Source organism: Eurytemora carolleeae, unplaced genomic scaffold, assembly GCF_000591075.1.
Source record: "Eurytemora carolleeae unplaced genomic scaffold, Eaff_2.0 scaffold616, whole genome shotgun sequence".
Lineage (NCBI taxonomy): Eukaryota > Metazoa > Arthropoda > Copepoda > Calanoida > Temoridae > Eurytemora > Eurytemora carolleeae.
Window position 1 is genome coordinate 55,572 of NW_019396576.1, and position 17,927 is coordinate 73,498.

Consider the following 17,927-nt stretch of genomic DNA (forward strand, 5'->3'; position numbering starts at 1 on the left):
GAAGGGGGAAATTCGTGGCTTATGACCGCCTGCCTTCCTCCACTCGCCAGAGTAAATGCTGAGTAAGTATACAGATTTCCAATGTTTATCAACATTAAATATTATTGTAATTTTATTCTGTAAGGATATATCTGCAGAATATTGTATACACTCTTCTACACAAATACAATTCATTGATGCACGATGGTTGGAATACCTAAGCCCCAAGTTTCTAGACGCCTATGCATTTTTATATGATGTAGAATATCAACAAAACAAACTCCTTTTTACTGTTCCCCCGTTTGAAAATTCCAACTTAAGATATTCGAGATATTTTTGAAATATCCAATATATCTAAAAATGAGTCGCTTTTTTCTCCTTTTTGACGAGATTTTTGAAATTTTGTTGTAAAGAAAATAATTTTTAAAATATCTATCCTGTGGTACAAGGTTACTACAAAAAATATGAGATTTTAATAACGATTGTACGAAATTTATACTGCCTGTTTCCTTATATTTTTATAATTCGCTTCAAATATAAACTTTCTTTTTCAAATCATTAAATCATTGAAATACTTATATCTATACTTGGGGTTTTCATATTTGAAAAGTTTTGAGTCGTATTAACATGTATATACAGTCTCATTCTTTGTGGGTTTACTAACAAATTTGATAAAGAAAATAGTTTGAAGCTAGGGTTATCATCAATTAAAGAGAGATTAGTCGAAATAAAACTGTGAAGTCGTCTCTGAAATCCCATCCTCAATGCGTAGCTTTGATGGCATTTAAATGAAGCTTTTCTAACGGACAAAATATATATGCATATCGTGGCAAATGTGAAAATATTTTTGAAAAAATTATATATTTTAACAATTAAGAATCTTCTCTCCCTGGAGTAAATGTGTCCTATAGTAGCAGAGAAGATAAAAACTAACTTTTCCAGATAAAAGAAATAGTCAGAGTTTCCCTAACTATCCAACTTATCTCCTTAAACCTTATCCACCAATTATTTGAACAAATCACGTAGTTTTTCATTGGTTTTACATTACTGTATGATAATTGCAAAGTGATCGCAGTATAATTTGCAAAATCAATATTGAACTTCCTAATTTTCTTTTAAAAGTCTGTATGTATGTGTATCTGGGGCTATTTTTACAACTCCACTATGATCACTCGGAATATGGATGAACTCGTAAATATAACATTTTTTGTAAATCAAAACTACAATGCGGAAACCGGTGTTTGTGACTTGCAAAGAAATGCTTGTAGTTTCACAGAAATACTTGTTTTCTACAAGCTGTACAGATTGAAAATATACATTCGATTCCAGTTGGAAATATTAAAATTGACCCCCCTTCAGTATATACTACAGAGTACAGAGTGTCCCAACAAGCATGGGAATTCAGTGACGAATTCGATATCGTCTTTTCAAATAATTTTTTTTTATTTTAGTATAGTTATACCTACTGAGAAAGCTGTAATCTGTAAGAGTTTCGTCTGCTATGTTCACATTTTGTTTGTTTATGTTTTGACTGAATACGATTGTACTTAGTAAAACAAAAAAATTGCAGTATACAAACAGAGTAAACTTGTCCGTCTTCACTGTTCATCTTGCGGAGACATTATAGACACATGTTATAGTCTTTTACCCTTTTCATAAAATAAACTCTAGCAGACATAATATTATGGCTTTTGAAATTAGGTATTACAATGCTAATTCATAACAAAGACGATATCCAATTCGTCACTGAATTCCCATGTTTTTTGGGACACACTGTATATAACACTTTTATCACCTTAAAATTGAAAGCAAGTTTAAAGAAGGAACTTGCAATTAAAATTAAACACACATTCTAAAGACTAAACTCTTGGGTCACCTAAACTGACTAAATGCAATGCTTGTCCTGACTCGACGATACTTACTCTCTAGTTTGTAATCTTCACTTTATCATTCTAAATCTTGAAAGCCTAACTCCGACAAATTATTCAGATTTCTAGTGTATTGAGAACTAATATATTCTATGGAGGGCTGTATTGTATGTAAAAGTTTAATATATAGGCTTTCAACTCATAATAAGATTCAAAATATTATCCATGGATAAAATATGAAAATATTCTAGGACTAGAAAGATATCATGAGCAAGTCGCAAGCTTCATAACAGAGTAATACAAGTACCTGTAAAGTTTTCCTTATAACCTTTAAAGTTTGCTCTGATTTTTCTTACCCTCTTCTCTCTTTATTCCACTACATCTTCTCTTCCCCTGGTTCCTCTGAATCTACTTTTCTCCTGGTTCCTCTGAATCTACTTTTCTCCTGGTTCCTATGAAACTACTTTTCTCCTGGTTCCTTTGAAGTTACTTTTCTTCGGTTTTTCTTAATCTACTTTTCTCATGGTTCTTTAGAGAAATCTAATTAGTATTCCACCTCTAATACACCTTCATTATACCTCCATTCCTCCTCTATAATTTGCACATTTACCTTCCCCGCTTACTACATTATTTTATTCCCTAACTACCTTTTCTTATCCCTTTTCCACCATTTTCCATGCCCTTTTTACGTTTTCTGTAAATTCTATACATTTTCTAAATTTTAGTTTTCCCATTCTACCTTTGCATTAATTCTCTACCATACAGAAGTAGATTAGTTAAGACAGATCTAACATTTATTAGCAATATATTTGTAGGTAACAAACTGCTATGAAGGAGAACATGTTGATCCGATGCAGGTTAGACAACTACTGGATTTTCCGTATTTTCTCCTTTTTCTTCCAGGATTCCTAGTTCGGATTCAAGGAGTTAATAGATCCTCTACAACTATTTCTTTTCTCCAATAGTGTTATGAATAAAATTCTGCCTAGGCATTATTATGTTTGTTTTTATTCCTCTGTTAAAATCCAGTTTACTTTTTATCTTATCTTTTATAACTCTTTCTGAGTATCTCCCGTCTCCCCTCATCAAAGTTCCATGTCTCGCAAACAGAACAGGAACAGAATATTAAACAAGATATTCTTTCATCTTCCGGTGTTTTCGAGATATTTGAAATTATTTTAACGTGATCTTTTGGTTTTCTTCCTTTCGGATTTTCGAATTTCATGATCTTTAAGTTTTTAGATCTTCTGGTCTCAACATTTTTTGTTTCGTGATCTTTTGGATTTTCATCTTCATGTTTAATGATTTTCTCAAGATCTTTTGGTTTATGATCTTTCTTCAGGTTTCGTGATTTTTCGGGCTCATAATTTTTTGGGGATTCATGATCTTTAGTTTCTTTAATCTTCTGGTTTCATAATCTTTTGGTTTTAACAGCCTCTGGTTTTATCATCACCTGTTTTTCCACCTATCTTCGGTTTTATGATCTACGGTTTCAAGAGTTTTTGGTTTTGTGATCTTTTGGTTTTCTTATCGTTGGGGTTTATGATCTTTTGGTTGCAAGATCTTCGAGTCTCATGATCTTTTTATTTCATGATATTTTAGTTTTTCTTATCTTCTTGTTTCGTGATTTTTTTTGTTTCATGATCTTTTGGTTTTCTTATCTTCGGGTTTCGTCTTCTCTTGGTTTCAAGCACTTTGGGTTTCATGATCTTTGGTTTTTATGATATTTTGGTCTTCTCCTAATCCTCGGGTTTCTTGATCTTCTGGTTTTTTATCATTGGCTTTCATGATCTCTTGTTCTCTTCGGGTTTTATGATCTTTAGTTTTCCTTTCCTTTGGGTTTCGGTCTCAAGATTTTCATATTTATGGTTTGAAATATCAAGGGTATCTGACAAAGGTTGCAAACATATAAGAATTAGAAAATTAAAATTTTGTCGTCATTTTCTATTGTCAGTTCTACTGTGTTTACTTCTGTAGTTCTTAAATCTTAAAAATCTTTGTTGTTTAGAATTGTTGTATTGTCATATACAGATGGGGTAGAGAGAGATAAGAAAATAAGGATAAGAACGGGATTAAGAGATAGAATACAGAATGTTTTGACTCGAGACTTCAAAGGGTTTTGTTTAGATCTAGATCCTGCCTGAGAAAATAGCTTGAGTAAATATGTAGACCCGGAGCATAGAATACACGGGGGGGATATTAAAATATAATCTGGAAATTTTACCCTCAAGCTTTATCTAAATCTGAAAATGAAAGAAAAAGATTTTGTGAATAATATAATGGACTAGCTTGGGAACCCAGCGTTGCCCAGGTGTGCTCAAGTATACCTATAGGTGGCCAGGTAAGTTTGCTATAAACATAAAAGTGAGCATAAACTCTTTCTCGTCGGCTCACCTAAATTTGCACTGATTGATATCTTACATATATATCTCAGGTAGGTAGTTTATACCGTGAACTAAGAATACTATAAATCAGTTCATGGTTATGTTAAGTACATACAATAATAAAATTACTAGCCTTAAATAATAATTTTTCTTCACTTCACTTCACTTACAATGTTGATTTGTCTGGAGGTTTGTAGCCTATAGTCCGTTTAGAATGCACCGCAGTCTCGGGTACGAAAACTAAAAATGAGCTTTTCATAGTTGAGTTGAAATTTTCATATGTCTTCAAATATTCTTTTTTAAAGGGAGTGTTCGCGAAAAATTAAAGGGGGTATAGGATTAATGCGATACAAAAGCGCTTTTGATCGCTACTAATCTTACTTCTATCTGTTGCGTCCAGAAGGAGAAAATTGTTAAAGACGTCTCATACCGAATAACATGGCGTCCATACAAATTGAGAAAATTGCAACATACGACTTAGACCGTAAAAAAATCAATTTAATTTTAAACAAATCATTCAGATATTACAACCTATAGTCATCGATTATCTTTCGCCACATTTATATATAGTTGATTTTTCATAATATGTTTTAATTGTTATGATCTGAGAGTAACTAATAAAAACATTTATTCCTGTTTCGAGGATTTTTGGTAATGAAGACGACATTTTCATATTTTCAAGGAATGTTCGAAAACAAGTTGTAAGCTAAATATTATTTTAAAAAACAAAATCAAAACTAGTATGAAATATCAAATTTATACAAATGTGGCGAGAGATAATCGATGACTATAGGTTGTAATATCTGAATGATTTGTTTGATATTAATTTGATTTTTTTACGGTCTAAGTCGTATGTTCAAATTTCCTCAATTTGTACGGGCGCTACGCTCTTCGGTATGAGACGTCTTTAGCAATTTTCTCCTTATAGACGCAACAGATAGAAGTAAGATTAGTAGCGTTCAAAAGCGCTTTTTTATCGCATTAAGCCTATACCCCCTTTCATTTTTCGCGAACACTCCCTTTAAGTAATAACTTTCTAACATTGTTCACAAGGATCGTAATCTAGATTAGTTCATGTATTTGGTCTAGAGGAGGAGCTTTAGATCAGGGATAGAGTATTTAAACATAGTTTAAGTATCGGATAGACTTTTAAGCATTTTTAAAATTTATTTACAGTCTTTAAAATAATTTTCCATCATTCTTTCAATCATAAAATCATACTCAAATTCAAGATATAAAATAGGCCCTTGAAATGTTTTTACAATAAATTCTCAGATATTATAAAACATTTTGAAGAGTAATGGTAGATTCGATGTATTTGTAGGATTAGTAGATTGAAGATAGAATTTCTGGGTAGGACGAACTGGAGAAAATCTCCAGTATAAATACCCTGAACACATCATAGTTAATAACTATCCGCAGATCTTACACTGGGCGCCAGAACAAGTGTTCAGGTGTTTTCAAAGAATTCAAATTTGTCTCACCAGGTTACTTTATAGTTACTCCCGCAGTTTACCCGCACTTGGTCGATTTTACAGGGAAATTACTATTAAAGTCGACCCACCCAACTAATAGACTCTCAAAACTAAGCTAAAAATATAGCTAAAATATTTCCGTGGTTCTCCCTAGTTCCCCAATTAAAATTTGAGGCAAATCGGTCAAGGGGTTCATGAGTCATGATCGGATATAGAAACAGGGATGACAATTTTGCATATATAGATGAAACCTAAACCTGGACAAAAACTTCAAACTATATAAAGTGTAACATGAACCTTAGCTGAACACCTTATTCTTAACCAAAACCTTAATGTAATCCTGAACCTGTGCCTGACGATGAACCTAAACCTATACTTAACATGAATATGAACTTAAAAATAATTATGAAATCCAGATTTTAAATCTGAACGTCTGCTCTTCTAAACATAAGGTATGCTTCAACGTAGCTACAGTGATAACCAGAAAACTCTAGAATAGTAAGACGACTTTGAGAATCAGGTTTTAACTTTAAAAAGTTCAATGACCATGCAACACAGCAATTGTGCGGTGTAAACAGACTCATTTCACAATATAAGTAATTTGATAAGTGTCTGGTAAAACTATTTGCTTTGTAACACCATCAAATACGCTTAAGTATTGCTGTAATATCTTCTTCCTATTCCATTGTTTTCTGGTTATCACTGTATAGGGCATCCTGTATATGGGAGTCAATACACTCTATGAATACGAGTAATTTGCATAAGAATGATATATTTGATCTGAACCGAAATAAGTTTTCATGTTTTGATGATCCTAATTAACCTGCATTTAAACTGTAAACCTTTGGCATTGGACTTCAACTTAAGGAAGTGTTCGAGAAAAATGAAAGGGGGTATAGGCTTACTTCGAAAAACATTCGATGGTGCTTGCTACTAACATAACTTCTATCTGTTGTGTCTATAAGCTCAGAAAATTGTTAAAAGCACTCATACCGGAGAACGTAGCGTCCACACAAATTCAGAAACTTACAATATTCGACTCAGATCGTAAAAAAATCAATTTAATTCTTAACAAATCATTCAGATATTACAACCTATAATCATCGTTTTTTCGACTCATTCGTATATAGTTTATATTTCATAATATTTCTTATTTGTTTTCAATTTAAACGACAATTAGTTTGCCGCCAGGTGTCTCTGCTCTCGATGTTTCTGCATAATTCCACGTGGGAGAGACACCTAACAGACAAAAAATCGCCGTTTTAAGTGCATTGTATATAAAACAATTGAAATATATCCGATCCGAGTCGAATATTGAAACTTTCTGAATGGACGCTACGTTCTGCAGTATGAGTAGTTTTAACAATTTTAACGTTATAACGCAAGAATTAGAAATAAAAATTAAGCAATCACCATCGAATATTTTTCTCCTTTAATTTTTCGCGAACACTCCGTTTATACCCTATACAACCAAACCTCAACCATATCAACCCAATTCTTCAACCCTATCCAGCCTAAATCTCAACCCTTTCCAATTAAACCTCAACCCTGCACTGCAACTTCCATCGTCATAAAACTGAAATGCTTTAAAGCCTGATTGGCTAAGATGAGTTTGTTTTAAGGACTGCTTGGATGAAATAAGTTTGTTTTAAGGACTGGTTGGATGAGATGAGTAAGTTTAAAGCCTGGTTGAATAAGATGAGTTTGTTTAAAGCCTGGTTGGATGAGAGGAGTATGTTTAAAGCCTGGTTGGATGAGATGAGTCTGTTTAAAGCCTGTTGAATAAGATGAGTATGTTTAAAGCCTAGTTGGATGAGATGAGTGTGTTTAAAGTCTGGTTGGATGAGATGAGTATGTTTAAAGCCTGGTTGAATAAGATGAGTATGTTTAAAGCCTGGTTGGATGAGATGAGTATGTTTAAAGCCTAGTTGAATAAGATGAATAGGTTTAAAGCCTAGTTGGATGAGATGAGTATGTTTAAAGCCTGGTTGGATGAGAGGAGTATGTTTAAAGCCTGGTTGGATGAGAGGAGTATATTTTAAGCCTGGTTGGATGAGAGGAGTATGCTTAAAGCCTGGTTGGATAAGATGAGCAGGTTTAAAGCCTAGTTGGATGAGATGAGTATGTTTAAAGCCTGGATGGATAAGAGGCGTATGTTTAAAGCCTGGCTGGATGAGATGAGTATGTTTAAAGCCTGGTTGGATGATAGGAGTATGTTTAAAGCCTGGTTGGATGAGAGGAGTATGTTTAAAGCCTGGTTGGATGAGAGGAGTATGTTTAAAGCCTGGTTGGATAAGATGAGTAGGTTTAAAGCCTGGTTGGATGAGATGAGTATGTTTAAAGCCTGGTTGGATAAGATGAGTATATTTTAAGCCTGGTTGGATGAGATGAGTATGTTTAAAGCCTGGTTGGATGAGTATGTTTAAAGCCTGGTTGGATAAGATGAGTAGGTTTAAAGCCTGGTTGGATGAGATGAGTATGTTTAAAGCCTGGTTGGATAAGATGAGTAGGTTTAAAGCCTGGTTGGATGGGTATATTCTGAGCTGGTTGTATCCTATTTCTCCAACTACTCCCTAGAGTCTGATCAGGGGATGATTGTACAGTCTTCTTTAATATTTTCCCGATATGCTTACTCACCAGTTTACTGTACACACACTGTACAACACACTAACTTTTGTTTAAAGGGACTGCTGTCGTTATTTTAAATGACCTTTTCCATTAACAAGGATACCCTTGAAGATTTATCTGATTATTACGTTTAGAAGATTATTAGGTCGTACAATATTAATTTTTATACGGCTTTTAAAAACGTGATGTTTAGTTCTGCAGCTCAAACAAATAATAAGTTATGGGCTATTGTAGATTTTTTTATTGTCTGTAAAACAGCCCTCGGCCAACCAGCCTTTTATGGTTAAAAGAATATTCGTGTGGTTTTGTACTTGTGCGCGCTAATTTTGTTCTCACGAGCAGATGCCGGTTCTTCTATATTTCTGAAAACTTTCCATTTCAAAACCATTTAAGATCATAGAAAGCATTGAGCCATGAACTCTTGGTACTCTTCCTCCCCCAGGCAACACATATCCGCCCTGGGGCGGAGATTCTCTGCCCGGGGCGGGTATAGATTGCTACGGGTGGGTTAGAAAGCACCAAGGGCAAACTGTGTTCTCTCAGGGTGAACTAAACAGTTCCAGGGTTTAAAGAATTCAAAATAATGAAATTTTCAAAAGCGTTCAAACAAAAATGTAAACAAATCCTGAAAGGACCTGTAAGCGTAATTTCAAGGAACTCCCCATACAAAGATGGAGATGTCTGATTTACAACTGTACCTTTAACAGCTTTGTCTGATCAATTAAGAATACTTTTGTTTATTTTCATTTTACTTTTCTCTTCAAAACTGATTTGCTTAATGCGCGCATTTCTTGCTTATAAGAAGAAATGGAGAAAATATTATAATTAAACACTTTCGAATGAAAAAACGACGATATTTTCCACATTTTTGTTCAGATTAATGTTTTAAAAGTACTGCTGAAAATCTGGCATTGTCATCTTTGCATGGGAGTCTCTTGAATCCGCTTTAAGTCTATTTTATATGAAACATTTAGAACTTTTGAAACTTTTTACATTATATCTGCCAGAAATAAATGTAAATGTATGGGGGAGGGGGGGGGGAGGAGGATGTCACTGCCCACAATCTTGATTTATTTTTTAACACCACCATCCCAAGATATGATATTATGTGTTATGTTATTGTATCCAAATTGTATTTTCTGAATGAATAATTATGCTTTATCTCTCTTCAGCAACCCCTCCTTCTAGAGATATATATCATATTCTTCAAGACAACCAAATAAATAAAGAAAATGACAATCTTGGAAAATTCTTTATCTTATCTTATCAAAAAATATATTGTCTTGTTATTTGGGTTTCCAATCGGAATTCCGTTCCGCGGAATTGCACGCAACTGTCTGGAATAACGCGCAACTGTGCGGAATATCACGTAACTGTGCGGAATTGCGAGGAAATTACAGGGCTGTAGTTGCGCGCAAGTAAAATTCACTTGCGTTGGAAACCCTAATATATTGTCATTTAAAGACGGAGGTGTCACTTTGGTCTATGTTTTTTTGAACTATCTCTTTCCTTGACTGCAGTTGTATTAAGAACAAACAAATTTATTTCGGGAAAAAACTTTAATGTTTTTATTTTTTATTATTGTGAGCTAAAATCTCGTTTCTTTAATGATTAAAAGGTGTAAACGGTTGAATTGACCATTAAAGCATATTCTTTTCATTCGTTTTCGAAAAAAAAAGAATTTGTAAAATGTTCTCTTTTATGTTATCCTAAAACTAAAGTTAGTGACCATATTGCAGTGCTGTTCACGGACAATTCGCAAAATTCTAATAAGAAAATTCGCAATTTTAAGTTCTGTTCTAATTTTTAAGGAAACTAGAAATTCAAGGCGCTTCGCCCCCATCTTCTATTTAAATTGTGAACATGTTCTTTTTGTTTATATTTAAAAACAAAGAAGAAAATTTTTTTGCGGATTTTTAAAAAAAATTCGCGGATTTTCAAGAATTTAATTTTTTTTACAAAATTAAAAACCTTTAAAACACATTTTTTTTTTTTTTATCATTCATAAACCTTCCCTGTGGTCACGTGATGTCCCACAAAAAATTTGGGCCCGATCGGTTCAGCCGTTTTGACGTTTATTGGATAACAGACAGGCAGACAGACAAACAAACAGACAAGCCAAATTTATATATAGAAGTTGTCTTTCAATGATTCTTCAGGTTTCAACTGAACAGCGTATATTTTGAACTTTTGATTATACTAAGAAGAAAGGAACTAGAGAATTCAAATAAATTTTCCTTAAAAATCAGACCAGAACTGAAAATTGCAAATTTTCTTATTACAATTTTGCCAATTTTCAGTGATTCTGTAATTCAATCTTTATAAAATTTTACGATAGAAATAATTTATATACACATTTTTGCTTTTCTAAACTTTTGATTTTGAGAGAAAAAAAAGTTTGCGGATTTTTTTAGGACCATTAGATTACAAAAAAAAATTAAAAATTTTCAAGTCGCACAAAAAAAAATTACACCAGGCGCTGCAAATAACACTTTTTTTTACTCAGCCTGTATAAATCTTTGTAAACCAATGTCGTAGACTTATGCCATTTCAAATGATTAATTCTGTTAATACACAAATTTTCTAAATTGAAATATCAAAGATTTACAGGTTATAAAGATATAGGGCTGTATGAGAAAACTTGAGTTTGTGGCAAAAACTTAGTTCCGTTTATAGATGTATTGAAAATACTTGAGACCATCCAGTAGGGCATCTGAATCACCGTGGGCTGGATCTGATATGCTATGAAAACCAGCTGAGATCAGATATTGTTTGAATTGTCAAATTTGTTTATTGAATATCAAACGTGTCAGACACACTGCCTCAGGCAACTGTCTATTCTTCTCAAACTAACTCTTCCAATGGAAGGGGTCGGGAGGGGGGGAGTTATTTAAAAATGACTCAATTTTTATTGACTCTCCATTCATACAGATGACATGTTCATTTCACAACGGTACCCTAAAAACCTTTTTCTCATTAAAATTGAATCAGATATTCTTTTTTTCTCATTGGAATATGATTATTTCATTTGTAGGTTATCTTTAAATTATTTTGTGTATTTCTGTTTTAGAAACAATGGAGGAAATTGTGAGAAGTAAACACTTTTCAAGCTGTAAAACGACGATATCTTCCTCATTATTGATCAGATAAAGGTTTCAAAGGTAACGTGAAGAATCTCGCATACGCCTCTTAAATTCCTTGATGAATAAAGGGTCACGTCAGTCTTGAAATTACAATGACAGTCCCTTTATATAGGGTAGAAAGTAAATTCCCTCTCTTCGTGAACAGATATGCACTATACATACATGCATTAAAGGGAATTGGTATACACATCTTAAACGTTTTAATACGAAATACGTAAATTTCTTGCAAACATCATGGCAATGAAATATGAAAATTTTCAATTTTCCTGGGCTATCTGAAAAACGCCTAATTTAGTATTTAAGGTAAAGGCGCTGGAATTCTGAAATGTAAATCAGCTTTTTTTCTGGTCAAGTTTTTAAAAAAAATACCAATTAACATCTAATATGGCTGTTTAGTTTACCATGAAATTACCCAAATAAGTGAACGTTCCCTTTGAATTATTTTTGATCATGTTAAGTAAATCGAGTCAAAAAAAATTGTATTCCTATAGAATTCCAAGTGTTTCGGAGAAAATTATCTAACTTTCACTATTTGCCCCTGTTTTGTTATTACAATATGTCCAACTTCTGTTGAGACATTTTTTCAATTATATCCAAATGAACTAATGTTGCTTATTTAACAGTGAATGAATGTGTAAATATGATGGATATTATAGACTGCAAATATATCAAATATATATATTATCATTATTATTATTAATAATTATTAATATACAATATTCTAATCCAAGATAGAACGATGAAGTGAGGATGAAAGGAAGGGTGGAGGGGGGGATAGTAGGATTTGTAGGAAGGGAGGGATAGCAGGATTTGTAGCAAGGGGAGGGATAGTAGGATTTGTAGCAAGGGGGGATAGTAGGATTTGTAGCAAGCAAGATTTACCTACCCTATTCACAAAGGTACTTTTTAATTAAATTATTTTTTATTATTTTTGTAAATTAAAAATAATCACATTGTTAACAAATGATTAAATTATAACGAAAAATATGGTGTGGAAGCCAATAGTATTTCTTTATAATAATAATATATTAATTGTCTCAATATATGAATATTTTAGAGGTTTTAACTTTATATTTCGTAGATGGAGATGGAGATTAAAAACCAGGTTCTACATTTGATATTCTTTTAATTTTATAATTCAGTGTTTAATCAGACTGTGGGCTAAAGAAGGAAATTACAAAATTAGGAATATTTTCTGAACTGTAATATCTACCAATCATAAAATTAAATGTGATTTTTTAAGGTTTAAAGCTAGATTAATTTGACATTAAGAATATGCCTCACAGGCGCATAGCATCATTTTGGTCAGAACTTATTTTAGATTTAATAAATTGTTTTTGTTTTCTGTGTTCCAGAGTATGACCAGAGTCCGCCTGTAGCCGGGTTTAGTTAGCTCCGGGTCTAAAACATATACGCCTTGAGGGTTGATCCCGCCATGGTTCCGGAGCACTTTAACCCTCAGGGTTGGATCTCTGCAACCATTGTCATGGTTCTGGATATTCTCCACCCCAAGGGGTTTACTCCGATAGTTTCATGGTTGAAAGAGAATAGATATCCCCAGGGGGAGGACGGATAGCTCCAGGGTTCTTATCGTTCTCCAGGTGTAGCGGAACCATGGCCCGGAGCTAGGTTCAGATTGCTCCAGGGGTACTATAGCTGAACTCATTTTCCGGTGGTTTAACACAGGTGAGAGATTTTACAAGTTCAAAGATTCTTCTCTCCACCCTGAACTTGAAACTTTGGACATTTCAAAATCAAGATACCCAGTTTTTATTTAGAACTACATAATTTGATACTTAAATTTAACGAATGATGAATAAAACTAGCTACGAAGTTACGCCACCCTGGTTTTGTTCAGTTCTACTCTTCTAATGTTTCCGTCCCTGGGAAATTTTATGTATGTTTGTTCAAATGAAAAGGAAAGCTGGAGATAAGAATGTTACAAATCTTGAAAACAATTAAATTCAAGGGTTTAAAGACTACAGTTCATTAAGGAAATAGTTATAGTTGGTTATTCCGAGGTTTCCACACTAGTCTGTTTTACTCGTTTAGACACACGTTACTAGTTTGCTATACTCGTTATAACACATTTTACTAGTTTACTTTACTCGTTTTAACACATTTCACTAGTTTACTTTACTCGTTATAACACATTTTACTAGTTTACTGTACTCGTTATAACACACTTTACTAGTTTATTTTACTCGTTTTAACACACTTCACTAGTTTACTTTACTCGTTATATGACACTTTACTAGTTTACTTTACTCGTTTTAACACATTTTACTAGTTTAGTTTACTTGTTTTAATAAATTTTGCTAGTTTACTTTACTCGTTTTAACACACTTTACTAGTTTACTTTACTCGTTTTAACACACTTGACTAGTTAACTTTACCCGTTTTAACACATTTTACAAGTTTACTCGTTTTAAAACACTTTACTAGTTTATTTTACTCGTTTTAACACATTTTACTAGTTTACTTTACTCGTTTTAACACATTTCACTACTAATTAACTTTACCCGTTTTAACACATTTTACTAGTTTACTTTAGTCGTTTTAACACATTTCACTACTAGTTAACTTTAACCGTTTTAACACATTTTACTAGTTTGCTTTACTCGTTTTAACACATTTCACTACTAGTTAACTTTACCCGTTTTAACACATTTTACTAGTTTACTTTACTCGTTTTAACACATTTTACTAGTTTACTTTACTCGTTTTAACACACTTGACTAGTTAACTTTACCCGTTTTAACACATTTTACAAGTTTACTCGTTTTAAAACACTCTAATAGTTTATTTTACTCGTTTTAACACACTTTACTAGTTTAATTTACCCGTTTTCACACACTTTACTAGTTTACTTTACTCGTTTCAACACACTTGACTAGTTAACTTTACTCGTTTTAACACATTTTACTGGCTCACGTACAAAAGGTAGAATGACAAAAGGTAGAATGACAAAAGGTAGAACAATCAAAAAGTAGAACGATCAAAAGGTAGAATAAAAAAAGGTAGAACGTTCAAAAGGTAGAATTACAAAAGGTAGAACGTTCAAAAGGTAGAATTTTTTTTATTATTGAGAAGGAAGAAAATGTTCTAATTTTTACAAGAAAATCTGCGAATTTTAAAAAAAAATTCACAAATTTGCATTTCTCGGATGAATTGAGCATGGAGAGGTTGGTCAACTATGGGGTGAATCAAAAGAAGAAAAGAACATTGATTGACGACCAGAAATATGAATATAATTTTGAGAAAATTAAGAATGGAACAGAGTTCTGCCAGTGGTGCAAACAGCACTGAGAACGCTCGCAAACAAAAACAGAGAGATAAACGTACTAGCATTAAAAACATGACTGAAATGTATAATAATAGTTAACTTTACTCGTTTTGATACATTTTACTAGTTTACTTCACTCGTTTTAACACACTTTACTAGTTTACTTTACTCGTTTTAACAAACTTTACTAGTTTACTTTAACCGTTTTAACACATTTACTAGTTTACTTTACTCGTTTTAACATACTTTACTAGTTTACTTTACTCGTTTTAGCACACTTTACTAGTTTACTTTACTCGTTTTAACACATTTTACTAGTTTACTTTACTCGTTTTAACATACTTTACTAGTTTACTTTATTCGTTTTAACACACTTTACTAATTTACTTTACTCGTTTTAACACACTTTACTAGTTTACTTTACTCGTAATAACACATTTTACTAGGTTACTTCACTCGTTTTAACACACTTTACTCGTTTTAACAAACTTTACTAGTTTACTTTACCCGTTTTAACACATTTTACTAGTTAACTTTACTCGTTTTAACATACTTTACAAGTTTACTTTACTCGTTTTAACACACTTTACTAGTTTACTTTATTTAACACACTTTACTAGTTTACTTTACTCGTTTTAGCACATTTTACTAGTTTACTTTACTCGTTTTAACACACTTTACTAGTTTACTTTAATCATTTTAACACACTTTACTAGTTTACTTTACTCGTTTTAGCACATTTTACTAGTTTACTTTACCTGGTTTAACATACTTCATTAGTTTATTTTACTCGTTTTAACACACTTTACTAGTTTACTTTACCCGTTTTAACACATTTTACTAGTTTACTTTTCTCGTTTTAACACACTTTACTAGTTTACTTTACTTGTTTTAACACACTTTACTAGTTTACTTTACTCGTTTTAACACATTTTACTAGTTTACTTTACTCGTTTTAACATACTTTACTAGTTTACTTTACTCGTTTTAACACACTTTACTAATTTACTTTACTCGTTTTAACACACTTTACTAGTTTACTTTACTCGTTAAAACACATTTTACTAGTTTAATTTACTCGTTTTAAAACATTTTACTAGTTTACTTTACTCTTTTTTACCCCACAACACTTGTTTTATCACGCTTCTCCCTTTACTACACTATTCGTCTGCCACTATATGTATAAGCTATTCCTTGTTTACTTTAACATAACGTTTTGTTAAATACGTATAATTATTATTTCTTTAAAAATCTATAATCATGTATATGTATAGATATATACATATGTGTGTTTATAGCAAACATAATTTATTTTCTTTAGTATCCGAGTATAGAATATAAAGTGTATTTTCTATTTACATATGAATATATTGTCGAGTTATATACAAGTATATATATAAAATATACTAATTCTGAATATATAAATAAGTAACTGTTAAATGTAGTTAGGATATTTGTTATGTATATGCAGAAATATATTCAGAATTCAGGGACGATGCATTAATATGAAACATCATGCCATTAATTGTGCATCATGTTTATGCTTGGTCAATCCTTCCCACACACACATCGTACAACGTAACATAATTTGTATAATTTACATACTACCCAGTGTACAGCCGGTTTATGAACACTGTACACTGTACAACTACAGTGTTTTTTCAAATATCATTTTACAAAACAATAAAATAAAAATATATAAATCTACAGCTTTCTAATGACGCCTTGATTGTTAAATTTGAAGGAAAACAGTTTTCTCATTACACAAAACCCCTACTGCAAAGTTTTTTGGGGACACCCTGTATATATATACATTAATATCCATTCATGATCATGGTATAAAGTTTTTGGGGGGATACCCTGTGTATGTATATATATAAATATCCATACATGATCATGGTATAAAGTTTATTGGGGGATACCCTGTGTATGTATATATATATATCTATATATAAATTTGGCTTGTATATATATATATAAATATCCATACATGATCATGGTATAAAGTTTGCTAGTAATGAGTATGTATTTAATCTATCTTAGAATACAGGATAATTTGGCAACAGACAGTTACAGAAGGGCCTTGAAGGGGGGGGGGGTTGTGATGGTTAATATAAGAAGTTTCGCAAATTTGGAAATTGTATTTTCTAAAAGCGTTTTTTTTTATCCATGAACAATTTTAACCTGAGATTAGATATTAGTAAACAATTTTTTTAGATAAAGCATTGATAAGAAAATTTGAAAATATTGTTTTATTTAGCGTAGGTGAGAACAATAATTTTATTCTTTACAGTTCTCAATTTTGATCTATAGAATTCTAACTTCTAACCTTTACTTCGTAAATCCACATTTTCAAGATCTGATTTTCTTCAATCTACTCCTTGATGATGAATAATTGTTTGACCTGAGCTGGAAACTTTTGCATTGAAATCTCATAACCCTGATCGCTTGATCTTGATATCCACTGTGAGCACTATTAGTTTGAGGATCAATGCTTAATCTCTTCATTTCAGTTATTCCTCCCCCGATGAAAGTTCCCTTCAACCCCTGACTGGGAATAATTACATATCGCATGAAGATAAAATTAATCTTAAGATTAACAAAGCTCAAAATCAAGCATTGCTCTCGAACAAGAATTCAAACTTAAAAATTAAGGTTAAACTCTTTGAATCAGATAAAGTTGCCAATCTTTAAGGTATCCAGTGTCGATACAAAAGTTTCGTCCTCTCGTCAATATTTAAGAAACTTGATAAATCTTTGGAACTTAATCGGAGAGAAATAGAATCAAAGAGAATAGAATATATATTAGAGAGGAATTTACTAGAAAAAAGTGTATAACGACCATACTGCAGGTGTACTTCATATATTTGCGCTATATAACCTTTTAGGTCCTGGAACATCATTTTATAGAAAATCTAAAATTAATATTAAAAGAAAACCAAAATATGAAATAGGCTGGTTTAATAATTGACCAATTATCAGTTCACATAGACAAATTCTTTTCACTTTACAAACGATGATTTTCCGTTATAACTATAAATCAAATGAGGTTTTTTATTCACCTAATTCATTATAAAGTTTATTTAACAGCTTTAAAAATTCGAAATTGAAATTGATAGTTCTAGGGAACATACTGTATTAATTTACTCTACTGCATATAATTT